The 7,502-nt window shown below is 56.8% G+C and overlaps 1 protein-coding gene across 1 annotated transcript in view; it reads right to left on the reverse strand.

Moving 5' to 3' along the window:
* Positions 1-7,494, reverse strand: part of TAF4 (TATA-box binding protein associated factor 4) — a 61,393-nt gene extending 53,899 nt beyond the window's left edge. The window contains exon 1 of the mRNA XM_077756302.1: positions 7,430-7,494. The gene's annotated coding sequence lies outside the window, so the exon portion shown is untranslated. The remainder of the gene's footprint in view (positions 1-7,429) is intronic.
* Between the last annotated feature and the right edge of the window lie 8 nt (positions 7,495-7,502).

A 7,502-nucleotide genomic window follows, 5' to 3' on the forward strand; every position in this document is an offset into this window, starting at 1 on the left:
TCTCTCTTTCTCTCTCTCTCTCTCTCTCTGCACCTCCCCCACTCAAGCACAGTCTCTCTGTCTCTCAAAAAAAATGTCAGAAAAATGTTTTAATAAGACATTAAATAATAAAAATAAATAAAACCATGGTTTAAAAAGCATAAACGGTTGAGCCCTCAAGAAGGCAATTTGTGGGGCGCCTGGGTGGCTTAGTCGGTTAAGCGTCCGACTTTCGCTTAGGTCATGATCTCACGGTTCGTGGGTTTGAGCCCCGCGTCGGGCTCTGTGCTGACTGACAGCTCAGAGCCTGGAGCCTATTTCAGAGTCTGTATCTCCCCCTCTCTCTGACCCTCCCCTGCTCACGCTGTCTCTCTCTCTTTCCTAGAAATAAATTTTAAAAATAATTTTTTTAATTAAAAAAAAAAAGAAGGCAATTTGTATCAGACTCGAGAATGCTCAACCTGTCAGACGCACACAGAGCTGCACTCAAAGATATTCCCCTGAGGGTCATTGACAGCAGACAAGGGACATGAGCCACAGCACTGTCACAGGGGCCCGTGGGGAGCAGCTGGGCCCCAGCGCGGGGCGCACACTGAGGGAGGGGGGTTCCAGGGCCACCAGGGTGGGGGCGCTCCCCACACAGCCAGAGGCAGCTGGCGCGGCGGGACCATGATGACCCAGGGTGTCTCTCTGCATCAAGCACAGGCCAAACTAAGGGATCCAGACAGTGACCGGCCAGACAAGGTGAGACTATGAGGAACTTTATTTCCCCCTCACAGTTTTCTTTTCTGCTCAAACTTCCCAGAGTGAATAAAACTGCATCAGGAGAAAAAAGGGGACATCCTTTCAAGTGACAAGAACTTTCACAGCATGTGCAGTTCTGCTACGTCACCTGTCAAGAGCCCTCGCCTCTGCCCTTCCCCGACGCAGGGGCGCTGGGAGCGCCCTGACACAAGCAAGCCAGCCAGCCAGGCCCCGCCCATCACCTGCTGCGTTCACTGACCCACGGCGTCAGTCTGCGCAAACCCGCACACGGATCCTAGCAGAAAAGCACCAGGACAAGGCTCCCCCGTGACAGGCGTGACGGCTCCCTGGACAGCTCTCCGCAAGGACTTGCCCCCCACACTTCAGCACAAAGACTAAGGCTGGAAACACTGCCTTCTGTCCCGTTCCTGTGTGATGGCAACACAAGACGGTCCCCGCGGTACGGCCACCCCATGCCACACCGCTCCCCTCCCTGAAGCGCTGGGCCTCATCGGCTGACCCCACAAGGCCTCTCTGCCATTTGCGGAGCATCCAGGCCAACGCCAGCCACTCGGAGCGCAGGGCACAACAGCGAGGAGGAGGGCTTCGCTGTCCTGCCTCCTGGCATCCCGCTCTGTCCGCTCAGTGTCCGCTCAGACCGCTGACCACCCAAAACAAGTCACCGCAGAGCAACAGAACCTTCTCACTGCTGACAGCCCTAAGATCTGCTATCCAATGTAACACGGTCATAAAGAACCGTTTTAGGATTTCCCCAACCTCTAGAGCTGGAAAACATTTCAAAATGCGCCCTGTGGCAGGCAAGTTCCCTGATGTCAGTGAGGAGGTCCCATACCACCTGGTCACACCCTCCTCACGAGCTTAGTGGTCAAAGAACCACACATGTCCATCACCCCTCCCAGACCCGGGCACGAGGCAGAGACGTCCCATTAGACTCCAACTTCAGGATGAAGGACCCAGCGCGGAGGGCCTGCAGCGGGGCTCCGAGCCGCCAGCCCGATCCGTGCCTCACTTGCACACCCACACAGGAGGACCTCCATCCACTGCCGTGCAGGGGGACGTGGCCAGGCAGGCGGCCACAGAGGAAAGCTGGACGAGAAGAGGGGGGCAGGTGGCTGGGCTGGTTAAGCATTGGGCTTCGACTCAAGTCATGATCTCACAGTTCATGAGCTCGAGCCCCGCACTGGGTGAGCTCAAGCACCACTTCAGGTGAGCTCAAGTCCTGCTTCAAGTGAGCCCTGCTTCTCTCTCTCCCTCTCTGCCCCTTGTGGGATTCTCTCTCTCCCTCCCTCTCTTTGCCCCTCGCTCACTTGCTCGCTCTCTCTTAAAAAAAAAAAAGGGGGGGTACCCGCGCACTTTTCAAATGTGGGGGTGCCTAAACTGTGGACAATGTTTAGATCTCTTGTGTTTTGAAGGTTTCATCCCTTAGTGCAGGTATCTAAGGATGCCTAAGAATCAAAAATTGTACTTGAAAGTGTTAATGATCCCAGAATAGAAATAAGAGTTCCCAATTTTCAAACAACTCCACAGCACTTGGTCCGCTACAAAGGGTGTTAAGAAGAGTCTGTCATTAATCTACAGCACTGAAAGCCGTGTGTAAGTTACAGCGCCCCCACACCATGGCAACCTCGCGCCCAGCCAGAAACAACTGTCCCTCACCCGCACGCAGGACAAAGGCTCCGGTGGCAAAAAAGTACCTGTCTCCTTCGATTTTCTTACTATAAAATTGTCGATCAAATCAAAGGCTGTCAACCTCCAGCCTAAGATAAGTTTCAGAGTCAGGAACCCTAAACAGTAACTGTTTCTCAGGACCATCAAGAAAACCTGAGGCTCCTGCTGATCCTCAACATGAGGAAAAGTAAAAGTGCTTTTGAGAACTTTGCAAACCCCCCAAACCTAAGGCCAGTTTCTCCAGAGTCCTTTAAAATCTCTGCTTCAAGATTTTCAAAACCAGTTGTTAATTACGTCTTGATCAACTCACACATGACTAGCTATTTATAAAAAAAAAAAAAAGCTTATTTCAAATGTATCATTGCAGGTGAGGAAAGTTTACGTTTACACACTGAAACCCGACGTTAGGAGCCCACCAGGAACCACCTTTATTTTGATTTCAAGGAAACAGCCACGTGCGCACCCTGCTCGGCCCCACCAACCCGCTTCGTTTCTAGGGCAGGGTCTGAACTGGGTCAGTCCTGCTCCGATCAAACACCGCTGCCAGAGGGGAGCCAGTGCCCACTTGTCAGCAGCTCCTAGCAGATGTGTAAGGGCAACGTGCACAGCACAGCTGGGGGCACTCGCTCGCCACGGCCCAGGGGCCGCAGAACTCCTGGGAGTGCGGCCCTTTGGCCCCTGGGCTCGTCAGCCACGCAGGTAGCAGGGATCCCCCTGCTAACCACTCCCTCGGAGAGCGCGCAGAAATACGACCTACCCCGCACCCGCACCCGCACCGGCAAACACGGAGGACCTGGGAAGCCCTCGACTTTTCAAACTCCAGTAATTGTGCCGCATGCACACAGCACGCGCTGCCCTTGAGTACAGTGGGCAGCAAGAGAGGACAGCTGCCCCAGGGGGGTCTGGGGACCCCTTTCCTGGGTATTGCCAAAAGGTGAGCACCGCCAGCTCCCCAAGACCCCCACATACACCTGAAACACCGTCCCCCCCCTCGGGCACCAAGATGACTCTGTCCCCCCTCAAGATAGTGGGGACAGCCAGGGTCGAAGCGCGGGCAGAGGACGGCCTCCTGCTCGCCCCCAAGATCGCCCTCCAGGCCCGCAGTGCAGAAGCTGGTGCTCAGAGAGGCCACCTCCGTCCCCCCCCAGGCAGAGCCGTCCAGCGCCTGCCGTGTGTGGTTCTCCAAGAGTTCTTCTTCCTCTCTCTTTATGAACGTCACGATTACACAAGTGTATCAAAAGGAAAACTCTAAGGCCTTTGGCCTAAAGCAAACCCCAAAGCCCCCCCCCGAGTAGGCAGCTGCACCCCACTGCCCCATGGCAGCAGGACACGTTCCCCCAGGTCTGCGACCCCCCCCGTGACAACCCCGGCAACCTTCCCACTCACACAACCAGTCAGCCACCGCACCAGGCTCTTGGAAAACACGTCCAAGGCTGGTATGGTTTTGATGAGAATAAAGCTGTCTTTAGACTTGGCTCCGCCCACAGCAACATAATGCTTGATACCAGTGAAAAATGTAACGTGCCTGGGACAGCACGTAAACGACAGACGTTACAGGACAGCGGCGTGTCCCATCCATCCCAATGGAACTCCACAGCTCTTCACAAAATAGTCAACCGCACCCTCTAGCTGGGGCACCTGGGGCTCCAAGCAAAGAAGGCAGGAGTGCTCTCAAGTAACAAAACCTAAACTTCCAAAGACACCCCGTGTGCCACGGCACTCGCTGGCAAGGCCGGCCACCAGAACGTCCAGTCCCCGTCACTTCAGCGCTGGGCTCGCCGCACCCCGCCACCCGGCCCAGGCTCAGCCCTCCTGGAGCTAACCCGGCCTGCACGGCACCATCGGCTACCACTGAGTTCTGCCCTTCCCCACCAGCAAACAACCGCATTCATCATGGGTGGGAGCCACGTCCTCACGAGCAAAGGATATTAACGATGATAACATTCACTTCCAATAAGGAGAGTGCAAATGTTCCCAGGCCAAGCCATCGAGGCCGACAGAGAGGAAACGGTGCTCCCTCCTGTAATGAGAGCCTGCACTCTGGCCAAACCTTAGGGCGACAAGGGAGCATTCTCTGCAAAAGCAGGACGAACAGACGTATGTGGCAGAAAACACTGGCCTGTCCTGCCAAGGGACAACCCTTGGAAAATGAGCATCTTTAACGCAGCATCTACCTGAAAACATTTTTTAAAACCATTTACGCACATGCTAATTTTGGTGCCATACCACTTTTTCTCTCAATGATAATCGTAATGTTACTTGGAAGTTACGACTTCTAAGCTGTGTGAAACGAGGGCTTTTCAGAGTTCTTGGGAGAAGTGCCTTTGCGGCAAAAATCTCGTATCTGTTCTTGCTATTCCCGCAGCGGACAAAATTTCCACTCTGGTACCTTCAAACGAGCAAATTAATTACAATAACTTAAGCGTTTCTTTACAAAACTTTCCTGACAAAGAAGCTCAAGACAGAACTCGCTAACACCAAAGTGCACACGGGCTCACAGCGCGCAGCAAGAAGGGGGCGTGAAGGCCCGGGCCCCGGGAAGACCCCCATACCTCCTCTCCCCACCTGGAGCTCTGACCTGCGGGAAGCGGGGGAGCTGAGGGGGCCAGCCTCGTTCACACACGCTCACTTGACCCGTGTGCAGCCTGGAGAGCCCCCCCCCCATCCCCTCCCAAGTGTCTGCGTGTCTGAGTTGTAGCGAGAATGAGCTATTAGCCACGCACAGTTATTTTTGTAAGTCACTTCCACCTCCTCTTTATGATGAAAGATTTCAATGAAGAGAGAACGCCAAGGAAGAGAATTTAATATTTCCTGATCAATTTTATAACTAGAATATTCATAATCTGTCATTTACGGTTTACGGAATTACGCTCTTTAAAAGCGAGAACTTTGTTCCGGGGAAGTTCTTCTAACTCTACTTTTTTTTGCTCCCACTGTTGTAAAAAGGAGGCGATGTAACTATTCAGAGTTCCCAACCGGTGGGGGCCGGGGGTTGGGGAGCAGCGAAGACAGATACAAACCTTTTATGTTCTAGAAGGCATCTGTCACCCCAATGTCAACATGGGCCGCCCTCTGCTCTCAAATACTGGGGACTTAACGCAAAAACTCAGGACACCTTACAGCTTTTCTCAAGGAGCTGTCTGCTGGTACACGAACGCCTCTCTGACAGTGACATTAAACCAGAAGATGAAAGTTGAGTCCAGGATCCCTCATGACAAACATGGCAGAGACGCCCTTTCCCAACCCCAGCAAAAATAAGGAGAGGGCTTCGCCTACGTTAAGGCGCAGACCAAGGCGACCAAGCCGTCCCCAGACCGCCACCCCTACAGGCGTCACGCGGGCCCTGCCGGCCACGCCAAGCGCCTGCCTCGCCAGCTGCTGCCCAGCTCACGCCAGTTTCCAGCAGCACAAGTTCAGCACCGGGACGGGCTCCGGCACGAGTAGGGCAGGGGCCGGGCCGTGCACGACCCCAGAAAGAGACGCTCACACGTGGGGAGAGGATGTTCCCACGTTTTACATAACATACGACAACCCCAAACTCCCTTCTGTAAAGGTTACTGAAAGATCAGCCACATTCTCCACCGAAAGGTCAAAACACACATAAAGAGCAAAACAGAACCTTCAGTGAAGCGCCCGCTACAAACTCAAAGCCACCCTAGGCGTGTGGTAGGGGCATCTCGGCACCTCCGCCAACGTCTCCGGCCTCACCTTTTTCCCTCCGAGCGTGGCAGGCCCCACTCCCAAAACGCCGGTCTGGGCTGCCCGCTTCCCCCCACCCCTGCCTGTCTAAGAACACCCTCGCGGGCTCTGACGAGGAACCCCTCTCTTCTTAAAATGCTGAAATTCTGTCAAGGTGACCAACGGCTCTTTCCCAGAAAGCACGCGGGGACACGGGACGTGAGGTTTCCGCTCCCGCCACCGCGTTGGCCGCTACAGCAGCACATGTTACTACACAGCCAGGGAGGAGCTCTCAGAAGCTCCGCGGTCCACGCTGGCGAGGCGGAGGGGATGGGAAAGAGAGGGCTCCTCAAGTGCTCAAGTTTCTCTGCTCACGCACCCCGAAACACAGCAGCAGCGGGACTTGGGACTCTGGGGGGGACCTTTCGCTGCCGGACATGAAGAACCCCAACCGACTGCCGGGGAGGGGGAGGACCCAGGAGACTGAGAAAAAGCAGCGGCTGTGGCGCGAGCGTTCTGCATCCTTGTGCATCGTCCGCACGCAGGGACCCGCTGACCTCCCGGGACGGCACTAACCAGAGCCACCGAGCCGGCGGGACACAGCGGGGGGCAGGGACAGGGACCAGGAAGGGTGTGTGCCCAAGGGCCCCCCGGGGCTCAGCCAGGAGCTCTGCCATCCTGCCGCGGGCAGGGAAGCCCAAGCTCTCCCAGCGCGCCTGCCCAGCCCCAGGGAAGGGGCGCCCCTGCTCTGCCTGACTTCGCAGCTGGGGGGGGGGTGCCCAGCCCTCCTCGCAGCCCAGAGTAAGCGGGGAGCACAAGAGCTGCGGTCGCAAGCCCTGACACAACTGATCCCCACACCCAGAAGGGGAAAGCAGCAGACCCGGGAAGGCCGCGGACCCAGGCTGCACAACCCAGCAAGCTGTTCCAGCGCAGGCCGGCAGCCAGGGCGCTCCGCGCGGGGGGGAGGGGGTGGGGAGGAGCGGGACAGGGGCACAGGGAGCCGGGAGGGCAGGACGGAGAGCAGCAGAGGAGCCGCGGCTGCACGGCGGGAGCCCAGAAACTTTGCAATGCAAACCGCGAGCTGCGGCCAAGCGCTGCCCCAGGAAAGGGGGACCCCTGCCGCCACGGCACCCCGGGCGTGCCCGCAGACACACACACACAGACACACACACCACACGAGCACACACACCGCGGAGAGCTCTCCCGCACCCGGCAGGGGAGCGCCCCGGCTCGTTCGCTGCAGGCCCGCGCAAGACCCGTGACCTCAGCGCCCTGCCAACCCCACAACTTCCTGGACGCCCCGGGGGGGCGGCCAGGCCCGCCCGGCGCGGCCACTCACCTGGGGGCAGCTGGAAGTTCTGGATGTTGGTCGGGTTCTGAGGCGGCTGCGGCAGGCGAGGGGCGAGGACCCA

This window comes from Crocuta crocuta, unplaced genomic scaffold (assembly GCF_008692635.1).
Source record: "Crocuta crocuta isolate KB4526 unplaced genomic scaffold, BGI_CrCroc_1.0 scaffold123, whole genome shotgun sequence".
Taxonomy (NCBI): domain Eukaryota; kingdom Metazoa; phylum Chordata; class Mammalia; order Carnivora; family Hyaenidae; genus Crocuta; species Crocuta crocuta.